The sequence below is a fragment of the Callorhinus ursinus genome, unplaced genomic scaffold (assembly GCF_003265705.2).
Source record: "Callorhinus ursinus isolate GAN/ISIS: 27379988/994484 unplaced genomic scaffold, GSC_fseal_2.0 scaffold1, whole genome shotgun sequence".
NCBI lineage: Eukaryota > Metazoa > Chordata > Mammalia > Carnivora > Otariidae > Callorhinus > Callorhinus ursinus.
The window spans coordinates 117,223,070-117,242,755 of NW_027397063.1; the positions used below are offsets into that span (position 1 = coordinate 117,223,070).

Genomic DNA, 19,686 nt, shown 5'->3' on the forward strand with positions numbered 1-19,686 from the left:
CACCTCTCTAGGAAGGTTTAAACATTTCCTACCTCAGCCAAATACTGAAAAGCGACTTCCACTGTGCTGAACATCTTACACCATCAGTAATCCTTATACAACAGGATGAGGGTAGCTTGTTGCAGTAGTCCCCTAGTTACAGATGAGCACATGAGGCTCAGAGAGGCTAAGTGATTTGTCCAAGGCCACATGACTAGTGGCAGATCCAGAATGCACGTCCAAGTCTTCCTGCTTCCAAAGCTTGGACTCCTTCCACTATATCAAAGTATCTGTGAACTTCTTGATTCTCCCTTGGGATTTTCCCATTCCTAGCATAAGGTGCCACCTCACAACAAACAGGCTGCTATGTTACTGTGACCCCAGGGTTTTCTGGCTTGGAAGGGGGCAGTCAGCAGCCTCCCTCTGGGCCTGGACTATCCATTTAAAAAAGCAAAAGGCTCCCCAGCAGCCACTACTATTGTTCCTCCTTAGAAACAGTGAGGGGAACAGAAAGCACTTGCCCACAGTCACCCATGGTGGGTCTGGGCAGGATGACACCTAGAAGCCAGCCTCCTAGAGCAGGATGTGTGGTCCTGAGCCTCTCCGTGGACTTACGTGGTGTGACTGATAGTGGGAGGATCAGAACACTCCATGAGCAGAATCTCACAACTCCCCTGCAGGACCCATGGGGACCAGTCCTCCACCCATCTCTGCCTAAGAAGGGCTCTGAGGATAGTGCTCCGGATCCTCAACACAGCCTCCCAGGTCCTGGCTGACCTGAATCCTGCCTTAGCCCTTCACTCCCTACCCCCTCCCCCGCTCAGGCCACACTTACTACCCTGTTTCTCAAAGTCATCGAGCTCTCCACTTCCTCCATCCCCTCCGATTGGAATGTTCTTCCCTGGTGAACTTCCCATCCTACTGTCTCATCCTAACTGCACTGTCCTCAGAGAAGCCCTCCCTGGCCCTCCACATCCTGCCAAGACCTCTGTTAGGTGCATTCAGAGGCCCTGGACTAGGTTCAAATTGCAGGGAATCACTTGTGATTGTTTGGTATCCTTCTGCCACCCTAGACCACAGAATGTATGACAGCGGAGACATCTATGTCTCATTCACCACCGTGTCCCCAGTCCACGCTGCTTGGCACATAGCAGTTGTCCAGTGAATATTTGTGAAATGAATATAGACATGCTGGGAGGAAGGCAGGAGGGAAGGAAAGAAGGACGGACAGAAAGAAGGATGGACAGAAAGAAGAAAGGAGGGAGGGAGGGAGGGAGGGAGGGAGGGAGGAAGGAAGGAAGGAAGGAAGGAAGGAAGGAAGGAAGGAAGGAAGGAAGGAAGGAGAGACAGAAAGGGAAGGAGGGAAAAAGAGAAGGGCCATCAGCCTCTGAAACCCCATAGTTTCCACCCCCTGGAGCTCTGAGACACACTAGCTCATTTTGCCATAGAGACGTCAATTGCAAAGCTATCATTCCTTTGAGGTCACTCGGGGGAGAAAACCCATCAGAACCAGGCAGTAAGAGAAAGCCTTCCCCGGGAATGCAGAGACCTCTATTCTGTGGCTCCCTGATTCACCTTCCAGACACGGCAGTGACGTTGTCTTTCCTCAAGGTGCTCATCACTCACAGGCGTGACTACCCTGGACTCAGCCGTGCTGAGATGACTCAGTCTACACTCCAGCCAGACTTCCCGCCGTCTCCTGCTGGCCGTGCCAGCTGGGCTCCCAGGCCCTGACAGCGCACATGCTCAGGCTGAGGTCACTGTCCCTCCCTGACTGACCTTCACCACCACTGTCTCAGTCACGGGGAGCTTGGTGCGCTGTCCTTTCTCTCCTTCACCAAGGAGGGTTCATTTGTCATCTCTTTCTGGAAGGAGGAAACCGTAGACTAGAGGGGAACCGGAAGGAGAAGGAAGGGAACCAAAGACTCACGCTATCTGCTCCCATAGTCCTGCCCCTCTTCCAGTTCTGGAAGCCTGAAGATGTCTTTGCCAGTGACCCTGACACGGCCCCGCCCCGGGCGAGGCCGACCCGCCCCTCCGTAGTATAGTCTGAGCTTCAGCCCCGAGTCCCGCTTGCCCCGGGGGATTCTGGGGAAACTGGGAGAGGGAGTGAGAAGGCCCGGATGAGGCAGCGCGTGTGAGGCCCCGGGCAGTGGAACGCCTGCTTGCTCACGGCTGCGGCCGGACCAGCAGTGGCTGTGCACCCAGACGCGTCTGCCCACTTAACCACCGGCCCGCAGAGAAGTCAGCTGGAGCCGCTCCGTGGGGGCGGGAGGCGACCACAGGCCACAAGGTCCGCAGGGGTGCTAAGACCCTCACATCCCCAGGATGGTGTTCTCATAGCCCAGGCCTCTCTGATGGGAAAGACCTTTAGAAGCCCACGGCTGGCTCTTCCCAGAAAGCTTCCTGACAGAACCCAGCAGTGAGGGGCCCTGGGTCCCAGCCAGGGCAGGTGGCCTGGGCCGGGGGCAACACAGCGCCGCTCACCTTCTCGCGCATCCCCCCACCCCCCTGCAGGCCTTCTCCCATTGCTCCTAGAGTCATCAGCAGTTGGCAAACTTACTGGGCTTACCATTGTCCCCAGAGCTGTATGCGCATAACGTTTGGGGGAATGCTGATCTGTGCCAGCCCCCTCAGTTTACAAACGGAGAAACCGAGGTCTGGGTCATCCTGGTGGGAAAAGGCTGAAGTGGACCTGACAGTAGAGCTTCTGGTTGCAAGGTCTCCCTGCGAACTGCCTGTCTCTCATCCCTACATGACCTCCAGAGCCAGCTCCCAGCCTTGCTCAGAGATAGATCGTAGGTGCCTGCCCCAGAGAGGGGCTTGATATTTGAGTTCTAGGAGGGAAAAAAAAAAGGCCAAAAGGAGGCTTTGCCATAGAAGGGAGGTTGGTTTAGACTCTCCTCCTCCACCAAAAGTAAGCTGTCCCTCTGAAACCCCAAGCAGAACTCATCAAGGACATTCCCCACCTTGAACTCTAAACAGACTAGACAAGCAACTCACACCTGGAGCTATTCATAATTAAGTGACAGAGTACAATGAAACAGAGTACATAATTACAAGTGAAAAAAAATATAATTTTCTTTCCCTGTTATTTTTTTTAAGATTTTATTTATTTATTTGACAGAGAGCGAGAATACAAGCAGGGGGAGCGGCAGTTTTTTGGTGCTGTATAATTCACCAAGTGCTTTCCTTCAATCTCCCTCCCCCCCTCTCATTTTTTATAGCCCTATCGCTTCTGAATATTAGCTTATATGTGTACCTATTGATTTGCTTATTAACTGTCTCCCCCAGGAGAACATAAGTCCGAGGATGACAGATTCTAGATTTCTTATTTATTCATTGCTGTTTTCCTAGCATCTAGAACAGAGCTTGGCAAATAGTTCATAATTTAATAAATGTTTGTTCAGTGAATCAATGAATAAAATTATCAGGGTTACAACTGTTTCTGACAGGTATTATAATCTCCATTTTTACGGATCAGTATGCTGAGGTTATGGAGGCTAAAATGGCTTTGCCCAAGGTCGGACAACCACCAGTGGTGTGAGTGCCCCAGACAGGGCCCCGTGCTAGCAGCCTGGCCAGCCCAGATGGGGCTGGGAGAAGCGCTGCAATGTTAGGTGAGCACACACTGCTGGAACGTGAAGATCTGGGGGAGACCCTGAGCCTCAACCTTCTTGTCTGTAAAATGAAGGCTTCAAGGGGTGCCTGGGTGGCTAAGTTAGTTAAGCGTCCAACTCTTGGTTTCAGCTCAGGTCATGATCTCAGGGTCATGAGACCAAGCCCCGCGTTGGGCTCCGTGCTCAGCGAGGAGTCTGCTTGAGATCCTCTCTCTCTCCCTCTCCCTCTGCCCCTCCCCCTGTTCACTCTGTAAATAAATAAATAAATAAATAAATAAATAAATAAATAAATAAATAAAATCTTAAAAAAAAAAGGGAAGGCTTCAAGTAGATGATGGCTCAGATCTCTTCTAGTTCTGTTGTGCTAAAACAGTGTCTCCTTCACAACAGCTGGACTTTATCCAGAGGACGTGGGCACCAAATTCTATCTTCCCCCATTATCCGCATGTAGTGGCAGGAATGTTCTGGTCCAAAGTCCAGCTCATCAGGCCCTTTGTCACATGGGGCCCTGTGGGCTTGGATAGGCTAAGTCAGGGGCTGAGAGTCATAATAGCTAAGCAATTGAAACAACCTAAATATCCACTGACTGATGAGTGGATAAAGAAAATGTGGCGTATACATACAATGGAATATTATTTGGCCTTAAAAGAAAAAAAAAGAAGGAAACCCTGCCATTTGCAACAACATGTATGGATGTGATGGTTACTTTTATGCATCCACTTGACTGGGTTAAGGGATGCCCAGATGGCTGGGCAAACATTATTTCTGGATATGCCTGTGAGAGTGTTTCCAGAAGGGATTAGCATTTGATTCAGTAGACTCGGTAAAGAGGTCAACCCTCACCCACATGGGGTGGGCATCATTCAATCCATCGAATCGAGGGCCCAGTTGGAACAAAAAGGTGAAGGAAGGGCCAGTAGGCTCTCTCTTCTTGAGCTGAGACACCCATCTTCTCCTGCCCTCAGACCTGGGAGCCTCTTGGTTCTCTGGACCTACACCAGTGGTCCCCAGGTTCTCAGCCCTTTAGATTTGAACTGAATTATGCCACCAGCTTTCCCGGTTTCTGCTTTGCAGATGGCAGATTGTGGGACTTCTCAGCCTCCCTAACAGTGGGAGTCAGTTCCTATAATAAATGTCCTCTTATCTTTCTCTCCATATATATATCATGTTGGTATATATAGATAGATATTTATATATCATGTTGGTTCTGTTTCTCTGAAGAACCCTGACTAATACAATGAACTTTGAGGTTATTATAACTGAAATAAACCAAACACAGGAAGACAAATACTGCATGATCTCACTTCTACGTAGAATCTAAAATAGTCAAACTCATAGAAGCAGAAAATAAAATGGTGGTTGCCAGGGATTGAGGGGGCAGAGGTAATGGGGAGGAGATGGTCAAAGGCTACAAAGTGTCAGGTGTGCAAGATAAGTAAGTTTTGGAGATGTGCTGTACAGCATAGGGCCTATAGCTAACAATACTGTATTTCAGGGGCGCCTGGGAGCTCAGTCGTTTAGTGTCTGCCTTCGGCTCAGGTCATGGTGCCAGGGTCCTGGGATCGAGCCCTGCATCGGGCTCCCTGCTCAGCCTAGAGTCTGCTTCTCCCTCTCCCACTCCCCCTGCTTGCATTCCCTCTCTCGCTGTGTCACTCTCTGTCAAATAAATGAATAAAATCTTAAAAAAAATACTGTATTGCTTAAAATTAAGCGGCAGATCTAATGTTAAGTGTTCTGACCTCACACGTAATAGTAACAACAACAACAATAATAGTGATAATAAAGGGGCAAGAGGAAACTTTGGAAGGTGATTGACATGTCTATGGCTTTGGTGGTGATGGTTTCATAGGTGTAAACTTAGCCCCAGACTCACTGAGTTGTACATGTTAAATATGTATAGCCTTTACATGTCGATTACACCTCACTGAAGTGTTCCAAAGAAAATCAGGGACTGAGGGGTGGGACCACAGTGGGGGCAAGGCTGAATGCCGAGGTAAGAGCACTTAGGGGTATGGCAGGAAGGAAGGGGCTGCAGACAGGAGAGCAGAGCCATGGCCAGAGGCGTTTTGGGTGGCCCAGGAGTGGCCTGCTGTCCTCTCTCAGGCTCTCTCCATGTCCCTGCAGGGAGCTCTCCCCCATGGTGCAATGCCTTCTTACTTAGGTACCTTCCGGGAGGTGAATGAGGGATGAGCGGTGATACACGAGGCTGGCGCCCTGCTGAGTACCGTCAGGAACGGTCCAGCAAGGGTCAAGAGTGGCTTTTTCGTACTGTGGGTCACCATTCCCTCGGTGTTCATCAAATCAACTGAAAGCAGAATTTTCAAGCATTTTTAAAAAGGAAATAGAGAACAAAATAGCCTAGAATAGAAAACAGCGAAGTGCTTTGCACATAATGAATATGTTTTATGTCATTAAATTTTTGTATCTGGTGTGCGAGGGTGTGTGTCTAATTATACTACACTGGGTTGCGATATAGAATGCTTTTTTTTTTAGTATAGATTGCAGTCAACGAGTTTGAAGAAACCGAACTGACGGTCTAGAAATCTTTCTTCATTCATTGTCTTTGCTTTTCAGAAATGTGGGAAAGTCCCCTCTGAACTTAGCACATTTTATTCTATTAGTCGTGAGCACGCACCGAGCAGCTGTTCCTGCCGGAGACTCAGAAGAAGGGGTGCCTGCCCCTCAGGAGGTTATGCTGGGGCTGGGCCAAAAACCAACGTAGAAGGCACTGTGACAAAAGGGGTGCCACGTTGGGGGACAAGCGTGGGGCTAGATGAGAAGCTGGATGTTTTAATGTGGCCACTCTGACGCTACCTTCTTGACACTTTTTAAAATCATCAGTTTGCAGAACAGAATCTTACCACGCCTACTCCATTCCCGATCCTCACCCCAGCCAAGGAGGCTCAGGACTGGGATGGGAAGGTCTGTGTGCTTGGTCTTTTTTTTTTTTTTTTTAGCCTAAAGTTTAATAGCTGGGTTTCAGACTGAGTCAAAATGTCCCCGCATCAAGACAACTGTGTGCAACAGCTGCTGTTGTTACAGTCAAGATGCTGCAGGAAAGTTCCATGGACCTTCCCTGTGGGCCCCCCTCACACAAACTCTCGTTTCTCCACTTTGCCAATTTGAGGTCAGTATGCCTTAAAAAGGGTGGCATTTGTGTCAGCCAGTCCTGGCCTCCTGGGTGAGGGCTAAGTAAACAGGAGTCCTGGGGAAAGACCATTTCTTCATGAGGGCCCACGGTGGATTTTTCCAGGGGAATGAAAGGTTGCCTTTGTACAGAGGAGAGGGGAAACAGAATCTGCTGTTTCATGGCTGCCCATTCTCCATGACCTCATCAGTGTTGACTTTCTCGCCATTTCATCTCTCTTGGAGCCACAGAGAAGGCAGGGAGGAGCCTGGCGAACAGTGCCACCTTCACTAGAGAGAGCGGTCAGGGGAAGGGGAGAAGTCACTGACAGCTGCCCCTCACGCCGGGTGGCACGGGCTGAAGGAAGGAGGGGGGAAGCCGGGAGTCCCTGAAACAAAGCTGCCTTGCCTTGGACAAGGTGTATGCAGGTTTCAAACGCCTACCAGCCAGACGTCGATTTTTTGGCTTGCATTATTTTTCTCAGGAGGAAGCAACATGGAAATGACACCTGCCCTGTAATTTAGGCACTTCCTGGAAAACCATAATTACCCATCCTATTATAATTACCCGCCACTGCTCTCTTCCATTTGGAACCCTTGTTTCCGTGAGTTCTATTCTTAAATTCCTTCCCCGCCCTGGGAAACAAGACAAAGCATTTGAAATGGTTTCTTGGTGAATATTTTTCTCCTCCTAGGACCTTTATATATTCCCAGCTACCCCTTGAACATCTATTTTAATTTTCATATAAATGAGATTATTTTTCTAAGTGACTGAAAGGAAAAGAACAAGGGGTTATTTTCCACGACCAGCAAAGAATAGAACTGAACATCATCTCCTGATTTTGTTTCTTCTTTAAAACGTCTAGAGAGAATCCTGCTTCTTCAGGCAGAGCCAGCCCGGTGCCTCAGTAGGGACACACTACCACCTAGCTGTTTGACCTTGCACGAGGCACCCATCTTTCCAGGGGTTGGCTTTCCAATGAGAGAAACAAGGTTTAGATTAAATCTGCATTTTTCAAGGGCTGGAGTTCCAACACCAGGGATTTTAGGTGACAAAAGAGCAGCGCATCAAAGGACATGGAAGCCGGCACTGAAAGAGCGCTCTCCTTTGCAGTGACCTTTTGTTTCTTTAATCCTGTAGAAGAGAAGGTCTCCGTTTGGTGCCAGCGGGCCTTTAACACTTCTCTAATGACTTTGATCTTCCTTTACAACAGATGAGCAGGTCTTAGGTCCGAGCCACCTGCTGGCAATAGCAGCTGGAATTTAGTAACTTCATTTTGATTTTATGATTTTTATTTTTTTCTGCCACCTTCTACTTATTTTAACTATATCTAATTTTCTATTTATGGTGAAAATACAGCGTCTTTTTAGTTTTTATTTTCTGGTTGAAAAAGGGCTTCCCATTTTAACATGGGCGGGAAAAGCAGGGCTTGAGGCAGGGAGGCACTTTAAGTAAACCTGTCAGGGTTATCCTCTCCAAATATTAGAAAAGACCAAGGAAAAATATACAAAGAGGTTTTTTTTAAAGATTTTATTTATTTATTTGAGAGAGAGACAGAGAGCATGAGTGTGGGGAAGGGTAGAGGAGAGAATCTCAAGCAGACTCTCCAATGAGCGCAGAGCCCATGCAGGGCTCGATCCCACGACCCATGAGATCAGAACCTGAGCTGAAACCCAGAGTCAGGCGCTCAAGCACCTAAGCCACCCAGGCACCCCACAAAGAGTTTTTATATAGTCCTTGTCTCCCTACACACACAGCCTCCCCTACTACCAACATCCGGCACGAGAGTGCCATGTTGATTACAAGTGATGTACTTACACTGACACATCATTGTCACCCAAAGTCCATAGTTTACATTGGGGTTCACTCTGGGTGTTGTACGTTCTATGGGTTTGGACAAATGTATAATAACATGTATCCACCATTACAGTATCATACAGAGTTGTTTCACTGCCCTAAAAATGCTCTGTGCTCCACCTACTCATTCCTCCCTCTCAACCCCTAGAAACTACTGATCTTTTACTATTTCCCATAGTTTGCCTTTTCCAGAGTGTCATCTAATTGGAATCATACAGTGTGTAGCCTTTTCGGATTGGCTTCTTTCACTTAGTAATATGCTTTAAGGTTCCTCCATATCTTTTCATGGCTTGACAATTCATTTCTTTTTAGCACTGAGTATTTATTGTCTTCATGTACTTCAGTTTATTTTATCCATTCATCCACTAAAGGACATTGTGGTTGCTTCCAAGTTTTGGTAATTACAAGTAAACATCCATGTGCAGCTTTTATGTGGACATAAATTTTCAGCTTGTTTGGGTAAATACTAAGGAGTTCAATTAAGATCATACAGTAAGAGTATGCTTAGTTTGTAAGAAACTCCCTGTCTTCCAAAGTGGGTGTACATCTGGTATGCCCTATACATATTGCATTTTGCAATATTGGTTTTAGGGTTACAAAGAAAGTTTAGCAAGTAGGTGCATTTGCAAACATGGAATCCTAGAATAATGAAAATAGACTAATTATTTTCTTCCCTCTTTTGCCTTTTCTTATTTTTGCTGGTTTCCATTTTTCCCTTTGTTAATTTGAAAGTTCTATCTACTTTTCCATTCCATTCTCTCCTGGGTCATTTATGTGTGGAGAGCATCTTTTCTAGAATATTTTCAGCAAATGGGGTTAGCCTTAGATATATTTCTTTTTCCTTAACAGGTGAATCACTTCAAAAGGCACAGTCCTACGGAGTCTATTTCATTAGCTTGTAGCTTCTAGTACTAGATGGGAAGTGTAATGCCAACCTGATTCTTTTCTCTTTTCAGATAAGTTGAGGTAATTGCCTGGACCCTATAACATTTTCCTCTTTTATCCTTTACGGTTCAGAAATAGGCAGGTACTTTCTTGTCCTTTCAGCCTGAAATTCAGAAAATCCTCTCAGTCTTGCAGATTCAAGTCTTCCTTCTGCTCAGGGCAATATTTTTCTATGACATTTATTATTTCTTTCATCTATTCCCTTTTCTCCTTCTGGAAGTCCTGTTATTCTTATGTTAGGTCGTTAGATCTGCCCTCCAAGACCAATTTTCCCCCTGATTTCCATCTCTATAATTTTGTTCTGTACTTGAAGCTATTTGCTGACCTTGATTTTCCAGGCTGCTTATCTGAATCTCAGTGGTGGTCATTTTCTCCTTCAACTCTTCACTTGAACTGTTTAGTTGGAAAATCACATTTTCAGCTCCACAGTCTCTTTTTACTGTATTTAAATATCGGCAGGGCTTATTATTTTCTTAAATTCGTGTTACCATCTGCCTCTTGCAGCAGTTCTAGTTCATTGGGTGTACCTTCTGTTTGTCCTCCCTCTCCCTGCCGGCTCACTGAGGCTCAGGTCCAAGTGCTGGAACACCCTGAGGGATGGGCATTCTGTCGGTGGAAAAAGGGGAAAGGATGCTATCCTCATCAAGGCAGCTTAGATGTGGGCACGCCGCCCATCTCCTGCGGAAGCATCTAGAAAATGCTTCCCTAGTCTGGGTTCCATGGAGTCTCCAGCCTCAGGAACAAGGAAACTTAACCCTTACTGGTTTAACAACTTCTTAGCTGCTGAGATGAGGCACAGGGGACAAGATGTCTCTGCCTGGCCCAGTGTCAGCCTTCCCCTGAGGGGCCACAGATCAGGGTCCAAGTTCCTCAGGCTCCACCTCTTCTCAAACCTTATTTCATGTACAAACCGATGGGGTAGAACAACGATCTCTCATTCTTGCCACTGGTCCCTACAACTGTTTAGTAAAGGAGAGAGAGAGAAATTAATTATGAAGTGGATGGAAAGGGAACCACAGTCAGGTAACCGTGTCCCCAGAATCACCTCTAAAATATCCCTTAAAAAGTTTTAAAAGATTTATTTATTTATTTTAGAGGTGGGGAGTGGGGAGAGAGGGGGAGAGAGAGAGAGGGGGAGAGAGAGGGGGAAAGAGAGGGGGGGGAGAGAGAGAGAGAGAGAGAGAGAGAGAGAGAGAGAGAGAGAGAGAATCCTCCAGCAGACTCCTTGTTGAACGCAGAGGCCTACACCGGCTCCATCTCAAGACCCTGAGATCATGACCTAAGCTGAAACCAAGAGTCTGCGGCCCAACCGACTGCACCACCCAGTCGCCCCTCCCTTAAAAATGAATTTAAGGTAAAAAAGCAAGAGGATTTACAGAAACATATCAAGTAAATAGTATAGTACATGTAGTACCTGATATGACAACAGTCACAAAGGTGGTGTGTGAATGACAAAGCCTGAGAAATACTGCACCAGAAAAATGTTGACTTTCCCTTCCAACTCTGGTGTGTTATCACTCTATATAGCAGAATCACCCAACATTCTTCCAACAGTGTTGTGTACCCCTTTAAAGGAAAAAAAAAGGAGAGATCACAATCAAGATAACTAGTGAAATGACTTCTCCATGGTCAGGTGAGCCATATATACATACACACACACACAACACACACACATATATACACATACATATGCATATATATTTTTATAAGTATACCATGTACGCATGATGCATATGTATCATATGCATATACAGATCTCAGAATGGAGGCAGGTAATTAAAGAAAGCAAGGAGGCAGGGATTATAATGTTTTATATATAATCCAGTTGAGTGACAGCAGCAAGGACACAGAACACTGGCCCTATTAGAGTAGAGCAGGACCGGAGTTGTGGCCATCCTAAAGGACTTCCTCTCACAGAGCATCCTCTCCATTTACCGCAGCGGAAGAATCTCGTTCAAACTCAGAGCCTCCATGTCTCCTTTGTTGTATGGTGTTCCTTGTTACTCCTCCAGGCAGTGTGGGGAAGTGGGGGAGGGAAGGTCAATGCGGCACCTCTTAGAAGCCCTGAGGGCACACATACGCCCCTCAAAGCCACAGACACACACGCAAGCCTTAAACATTCCAACATCCACAACCCCAGGTCACCCGGCTGCTTTTAGCTCCTCAGCTACAAAAGGGGCCTGGCTCCATTTGCAACGGACTCGCCCAATTTGTTCAACTTCCCTGAGGACTGAACACTCCACCAAGCTCACCAAAGTGCCTCCCTGACTTCAGGAAAACTTCAGGCCCGAGGGGATGGACAGAAAGGGCTGCGGTCGAGTCGCCTGCCTTACCCGCTTCCGGTTGACTTTGTTTAAGGAGCACGAAGCACGGGGAGGGGACCCAGCCTGTAACGGCGGTGCGCAGGCCTGCGGGCTAGTGGCGCGAAATGAGCGCTTTTGAAGGGGTCCTCGGCGGCGGGCGCACCCACTTGCCACCAACAAGTGGCAGAGCCAGGGCCAGGCTGCAGCCCTCCCAACTCCGTCCGATCCAGGGCTTGCTGTGTCACTGCCCTGGCTGAGACCCGCCCCCCCCCCCCCCCCCCCCCCCCAGCCCCCTTGGCTTATGATAGGGAGTTTGTCGCTCCAAAGCAAACTCCCCTTCGTTCCGAAGTCGGCCTCTGTGCCAGCAAAGAAAGCCACTGCGCCCTCGGCGCGGGGCTCGCCACACCTGTGACCTTTTCAAGGCTTCCCTGGCCCCGAGCCCCGCGTGAGCGGAAGCACGTAAGTGTGCGTGTGTGCGTGCGTGCCCGAGCGCACACGCGGCTCTGGCTCGGCGCACTGGCCCAGCCCCGGGGCTCCGGCGCGCGGGGACCGGCAAGCCCGGCCTGCGCCGCACACAGGTCGGCTGGCCCGGCTGGCGCGTGGCCCAGCCCCGCGGGGGGTGCAGGGGGTTAGGAGAAGTCGGTCATTGTTCGCGGGGCCGGGCGGCCTCCGCTGCAGCCGGCGGGCCGCAAGCCATTCAGCCGACAGACAGCGTCTCGCGCTGCGGCGGCGCGTCTCCCGCGCGCACCTGCCCGCGCCCCTCCCCTCCCCGCCCGCCATCTGTCGTCTGCGAGCCATTGTCAGCAGCCGTGGCCGGCGTCCAGGACGACACCCAAGGGGACCCGGGGCTTAGGCCGGGCGAGAGGCAAACAAGGAGAGTTTATTCCCAGGCGCATTTGGAGGTGACCTTAAGCAAAATAGCCAAGCCCGGGTGTGTGTGTGGGGGGGGGCATCCGCCCACTCTCCCTCCAGCTTTCGACGCAGGGTTTCTTTTGGGGTCCCTCCTGGACCCGACGCCCATGGGCTGTGATCAGAGCGGGAGCCTCCTGCTTGAGTTTTCTGAGATGTTCTCTGGGACTGGAGGAACCCGTCAGCTGGCAGATCCCGCCGCTAGCTTCCCTGAAGAGCCCCTGGGAGCCCGTTTCAAATGCAGATGCTGGTTTTGTCTGCAAGTCTGATCCTCCAAGTCTACCCCAATTGTCCAGGCCTCTTGGGATACTGGATTGAAAGAAGAGTTTTTCTTTTCTGCAACTGCAAATGCAGCCTTTTTAAGTCCCACCAGCCAGCCTGCTGTCCTGGCAGTCTTTTCTTCACCCACATTTGTTTAATATCTCACATCTATCTTTCTTTAATGTCACTGGAAGTTTCAAATGCTTTGATGTATCCCGACCAAAAAGAAAACAAACATACCAAAACAAAACAGCTATGCTCATTGTGGTCATTGTGAGCTTGCCTTTTCAGAGTAGGACTTTTGTCCCCCAAAGATTCTAATCCTCCCTCCCTCCTAGGTACTGCCCCAGCCCCAGCCTGAGGAGCTCACCCTCTGCTCACCCAACCCCACCCCACCCATCCTCGTCCCCCCTCCCCTCCCATCACCTCTTTCCACAGATGGGAAACCAAAGGCAGAGAGACAGGAGATGCTGCGGATAGATGTGGACTTTCACTCTCTGGATTTACAACAAAAAGTACCTGCACTCAATCGGGACTACTCTTTCTAGCAGGCGCTTCCATGCAAAGAGGGGTGTCAGAGCTTAAGGGGGTTAGATGTAGGGCTTCTCCATGTCAGTAGCTGTCTGTCTCTCGACGCTGCTGCCAGGAAAAGGGAGCACCCAGAGGTTTCTGACCCCCTGGAAGCATGCTCACCACACCAGGCAGAGCAGGATCCCATACGGAGGCTCTCCTCCGCTAGAACTTTGAGTGCCTCCAATTCGTAATTCCCCATCCAAATGAGGGCCTGGTAGGGAGAAATCAGAATTAGGAATGGAGAAGCCTTGCTGGGATAATGCACCTCAGGCCTCCTCCCTTGGACAGAACTAGAAACAGAAAAAAATGTACTTCTGTGAATCCCCTTTCCCATACCCTTCAACTCACAGGTGAATTCTTTAAGTGTGTTAATATTACTCATGATTCCTGGGCTGTGTGTGTGTGTGTGTGTGTGTGTGTATAGGTCATACATGCACGTGGTACAAAATTCAAAAGGAACAAATGGTTATTCGGTGAAAAACAATTTTCCCTTCCACCCTGTACCCAGAATGCCAGTGTTTGGTTTTCTGTTTCTGTTTGGCCCCAAGAAGACTAGACTTCCCTCTGGGCCTCTCGGCTCCCGACTTTCCTCCAGCTGTGGGATCTGGTACAAGACTCTCCTTCTCCCTGACCCTCCGCTGCCTCCCGAGTACTACAAGGGTAAGAACACTCACCACATGAGGTCCTTAGGACCAATGAGAACGTGTGAAATGTGTCCTAGGCCTGCTGAAGCCTTGTCAGTTATCACTGTTAGAAACAAAGCACAGTTCTCACACCCCTCCCCTGGTCTAGCAAAATCCAAGAGAATAGGATTTGAAGGTGTTGGATAAGAAGAGGAAAGCTTTGGGGAAGCCTGGGTGACTCAGTCAGTTAAGCATCTGCCTTCGGCTCAGGTCACAGTCCCAGGGTCATGGGATCAAGTCTTGTGTCAGGTCCTTACTCATCAGGGAGCCTGCTTCTCCCTCTGCCTGCCGCTCCCCCTGCTTGTGCTCCCTCTCTCTCTCTCTAACAAATAAATAAATGAAATCTTAAAAAAAAGAAGAAGAAGAAGAGGAAAGCTTTGGCAGCTGGGAGACTCTAGGCTGTTACAATGTGAAGGACAGCTGGAGTTATGAAAAAATGGGAAAAGAGGCTGAAGAGAGGTGTGTCAGGTTATGCCGCATAACAACCAACCACAAACTATATATGATAATAAGAATTTGATTCTTGCTTAGCATCTGTGGGCCACCTGTAGCTCTGCTTGAGGTCGTGGACTTGTGGGGTAGCTGGAGTGGTTCCATTCCATGTGTCTTATTCAGGGGCTAGATTGAGGGGTCTGGCTCCCTAGGGGATATTCTTCCAGCAATGACAGAAGCATGAGGCACAAAGCCAGACCACACAAGCATAATATCTGCTGACATCTTATTGGCCAAACTAAGTCACATGGCTAATCCAAAGTCAAGGGACTAAGGTTCACTCTACCCAGCGTGAAACAGTGGCAAAGGTATGTATTGCCATGGAGCCAAGAATTGGGAGCAATCTTTCAATTCCTTCTCTCTACATTCCCGGCCTAGATAACAGCTATCCCCGGTAGCCTTAATACCACGCATTCGCTAAGGATTCCCTAACTTACATTCCAGTCCCACAGCTGTCCTCTAAGTTGTAAACAACCCCCCATCTCCACTTGCAGATATCACACACTTCTCCAAGTGAAACTCTCGGTTCTCTGTCCCTACCCCAAACTGACTCCAGTAGTGGTCCCTCCTTCTACCCTCCTGCTCAAAGAAGACGCAAAGGATCACTTTTCACCCGCTCTCTCCCTTAGCCCCACCACCAAACTCAGCTCATCAGCATGATGCTGCCTCCACAGCATGCCTCGCCCTGGTCCAAAGCCCCAGCAGCTCTCACCTGGATGACTGTCGTAGCTTCATAACTGCTCTCCCTGCTCTTCTTTTGCCCCTTAACACATGACCAGAGAGATACGCAGAAGCTCTAGATCTTCTGCTCCTTACCCCGGTGGTTCCCATCTCAGAGAAAAGCAAAGTCCTTACAGTGCTACACAAAGCACTATATAACCTGCCCTCACTCCTCCACCTCTCTAGTACTCTGGCCCTCACACTTCCTGCTCCAGCCACACCACCCTCCTTACTGCTCTGCAGACACCATCAGGCATGCACTGGCCTCAGAGCTTTTGCATTTGCTGTTCCCTCTACCTGGAAAACTCTTCCTCCCAACTTCAACACTGTTAGTCCCTTGCTTCACCTCCCCCGGAAAACTTCCCCAGGCCACCCTATCCAAAACTTCACCCTTTACCCAAACTTTCAGGTCCCTTTCCTTACCACTATTGAACCAATTATACAATTTACTTATTAGTTTTGTTTATTTTCTATCTCTAGTGGGGGATAATGTATGCTCCATGGATGATGACCATCCCAGTTTGGCCAGGTCTGTCCTCATTCTAGCACTGAAATTACTGTGTCCCAGGAAATCCTTGGAAAACTGGGGTGTAGATCACCTACAGGGCAGTGGTTTTTCTCTATTTTGTTCACTACTCCTTTATCTGGTGCCTGGCACATTGCCTGGCACTCAATAAGTAGTGGTTGAATGAATGAATAAACAGCCACATTGATCATCTGAAAACTTTAATCAGATCACATCTCTGCAAGGCTGAAAATTTTTCAGTGGTTCCACACTGCACTTAAAATCTAAACGGCTTACCATGGCTATAAACCCGGCCTATGCTCGCACTCACCCGCAGCATCTTGTACCTTCTCTTCCAACACTCTCCCTGAGCTCGGCGCAGTCTAACCCCCTTCCCACCTCCTCAGGTACACCAACCCTTCCATACCTCTAGATCTTCGCCTGTTTTCTTGGACTGGAATGCACTTCCCCTGGAGGCTCCTGCTCATTCTTCAGTTTAGATGGGGTCCTCAGAGAAGTTTTCCTAGGCTGTGCTATCTAAGAGCATCCTCCCAGGCCTCCAGCTCTCCACCCTGTTTATTTCCTGCACACCACTCATCACTAACTGCAATCACTCCTGTTTGTTTATTTGTCTGTTTATGACCTGCTGCCCATGAGGGCAAGAGCTGTATCTGTCTCATTCTCTGCAACAGCACCACTGTCTAGAACACACTGAATGGTCTTAAATGTCTGCTGCAGCCATGCTCTGTGGCCAGGAAAGGAGTCGGCAAGACTTCATGCCCAGAGAAAGGAGTTAATTTCACTGGAGACCAAATGGGCTTTTTGGGCAATGAAGGAATTCTTTGGACCTTGCCAAGGAAGATACTAACTGTAATAAAAACAATATATACCATTGATTCAGCACTTAACATGGGCCAGGCACAGTGGTAAGCACCTTATATGCATCACCTCATTTAACCCCACAATGACCTCATTATTATCTCCACTCTCAGGTAAGAGAACTAAGTGTAAAAGACACTGTCCGTTGTCTGCCTAATACCAATTCTCCACATCTTCTTTGCTCATAGAACCTTTGTGTGGGGCGAGAATGTGTCCAGGCCTGGGTGACAGATCACAAAAAGTCTATTCCCTGCATTCCTAGGCTCCGTTGCAGCTAGGGCTGGCCATGCGAGCCTATTCTGGACAGCATGAAATAAGCAGGAGTCTACTGGGGGAAGAAGTATTCTGAGAAAACTTCTATTCCAATCCTTCTTTCTGCCTTAAAGTGATATGTTGTCTGGAGCCCTGGCAGCTATCTTGTGGCCATGAGAAAATGAGCCCAAGAATGAAAGCTATAAGGCTAAGCATGGCAGATCAGAAAAGGAAGACTCTGGTACTCTGGTAAATCATCTGAACCAACACAAACAACTGCCTACCTCCCGTTTTTGTTTTATGTGAGTGAAATAAACCCCTATTTGTTTAAGCCACCATTAGCCAAATTCACTGTGACTTGCAACTGAATGCATTTTTAACCAATAGACTGGAAGTCAGATAACTGTGGAGAGAATCAAACCTAGAGAGCAAGAGTCCAGTTGGGAGGTTGACTGTGGAAGTCTAGCAGTGTAATGACTGGAACTTGAGCCCAGATTTTGTTGTGGTGATTGAAAGTAAACAGATCCTGAAGACATTGATTTTGAGGCCACTTAAACAGAAGGCCAGGGCACTAGAGTGGCGCAGTCAGTGGGGCATCCAACTCTTGGTTTTGGCTCAGGTCGTGATCTCAGGGTCATGAGCTGGAGCCCTGCAATGGGCTCCTCGGTCAGTGCTGAGTCTGCTTAAGACTCTTCCTCTCCCTCTGCCCCTCCTCCCCATGCTCTCTCTCTCTCTCTCTCAAATAAATAAATAAACCTTAAAAAAAAAAAAAAGGTGGCCAAAAAAAGGAGGTATGGGGTGTCACGTATATTGCTGACCAGGATGTCATGGTGAAATTTCCAAAAATGACAGAGGGACATCTACAGGGAAGGTTAGGGATCAAAGATGAAAGGACAGGGTGTAAAAGGACTACCAACTTTTAGTTTCTATTATGCTCCAGGCACTGTGTCAGAAGTTTTATAGTACCGGTTAGTACTTGGATGGGAGAAGTTTTACAGTACCAGACCATATGGACCTCCCAATTGCCTTGCAATGCAGGAATCATCTCCACGTTAAAGAAGAAGAAATTGAAGCTCAGGGAGGAAGTAAAGTACCTAAGAGCTATAAATTCAAAGTAATCCCAATCAAAATCTTGACAGGCCTTGTTAAAATATAATTGACAAGCTGATCCTAAAATTCATATGGAAATACAAATGATCTAAAATACCCAAAACAACTCTGTGGAAAAGGTTAAAAGTGGAGGATCAACATCTGATTTCAGAAGGTATTATAAAGCTGTAGTAATAAAAACAACATAGTATTAAATAAAAAGCTTCTGCACAGTGAAGGGAACAATCAACAAAACTAAAAATCAATGTACTGAAAGGGCAAACATATTTGCAAATGACATAACTGATAAAGGGTTAGTATCCAAACTATATAAAGAACTTACACAATCAACACCCAAAAAACAATCCAATTAAAATATGGGCAAAAGACATGAACAGACATTTCTCCAAAGAAGAAATCCAGATGCCCAACCGACACATGAAAAGATGCTCAACATCACTCATCAGGGAAATGCAAGTCAAAACTACAGTGAGATGTCACCTCATACCTGTCAGAATGACTAAAATCAACAACACAGGAAACAAGTGTTGACAAGGATGTGGAGAAAAAGGAACCCTTTGCACTGTTGGTGGGAATGTAAAGTGATATGGCCATTGTGGAGACCAGTATGGAGTTTCCTCAAAAAGTTAAAAATAGAACTACCCTACAATCCAGTAATTGTACCACTGGATATTTACCCAAAAAATACAAAAACACAAATTCAAAGGGATACATGCACCTCTAGCAGGATTATTTACAATAACCAAATTATGGAAGCAGCCCAAGTGTCCATTGATTGATGAATGGATAAAGAATATATATATATAACATATATATATGTAGTGGAATATTACTCAGCCATCAAAAAGAATGAAATCTTGCCATTTGCAACAATATGGATGGAGCTAGAGAGTATAAGAGAAAGACAGATATCATATGATTTCCCTCATATGTGGAATTTTTAAAAAAGATTTTACTAATTTATTTATTTTAAAGAGCGATAGAAAAAAAAGAGGGTTCGAGCAGGGGGAGGGGCAGAGAAAGAAGAAAAGGGAATCTCACGCAGGCTCCATGCACCAAGCCTGACTCGGGCCTTGATCCTATGACCCTGAGATTATGACCCGAGCTGAAATCGAGAGTTGGATGCTCAACTGACTGAGCCATCCAGGTACCCCTCATATGTGAAATTTAAGAAATATATCAGCAAAGGGAAAAAAGAGAGAGAGACAAATGAAGAAACAGATTCTTAATTATAGAGTACAAGCTGATGGTTACCAGAGAGGAGGTGAGTGGGGGGATGGGTGAAATAAGGGATAGGGAGTAAGGAGTGCACTTGTCGTGATGAGCACCGGGTGATGTATGGGAGTGTTGAATCACTGTATGGTACACCTGAAACTAATATTACACTGTATGTTAACTAACTGGAATTTAAATAAAAACTTTGAAAAAAATAAGGTCCATCTTGTCATAAGGTAGAAAGAAAAGAAAGAAA

General features: G+C 47.5%; 2 long non-coding RNA genes across 2 annotated transcripts in view; one reads left to right on the forward strand and one right to left on the reverse strand.

Annotated features, from left to right (window-relative positions):
• Positions 1 to 8,241: 8,241 nt before the first annotated feature.
• Positions 8,242 to 12,056, reverse strand: LOC141370920 (uncharacterized). Its single transcript, XR_012375416.1, has 3 exons — positions 11,862 to 12,056; positions 10,943 to 11,094; positions 8,242 to 10,487 (listed from the first exon to the last, which is right to left on the reverse strand). It is a non-coding gene; the product is annotated as an uncharacterized lncRNA (long non-coding RNA).
• A 143-nt stretch (positions 12,057 to 12,199) lies between these two features.
• LOC141370925 (uncharacterized) overlaps positions 12,200 to 19,686 on the forward strand; it is a 10,982-nt gene continuing 3,495 nt past the window's right edge. Inside the window, exon 1 of the long non-coding RNA XR_012375422.1 lies at positions 12,200 to 12,290. This is a non-coding gene — a long non-coding RNA (uncharacterized lncRNA). The remainder of the gene's footprint in view (positions 12,291 to 19,686) is intronic.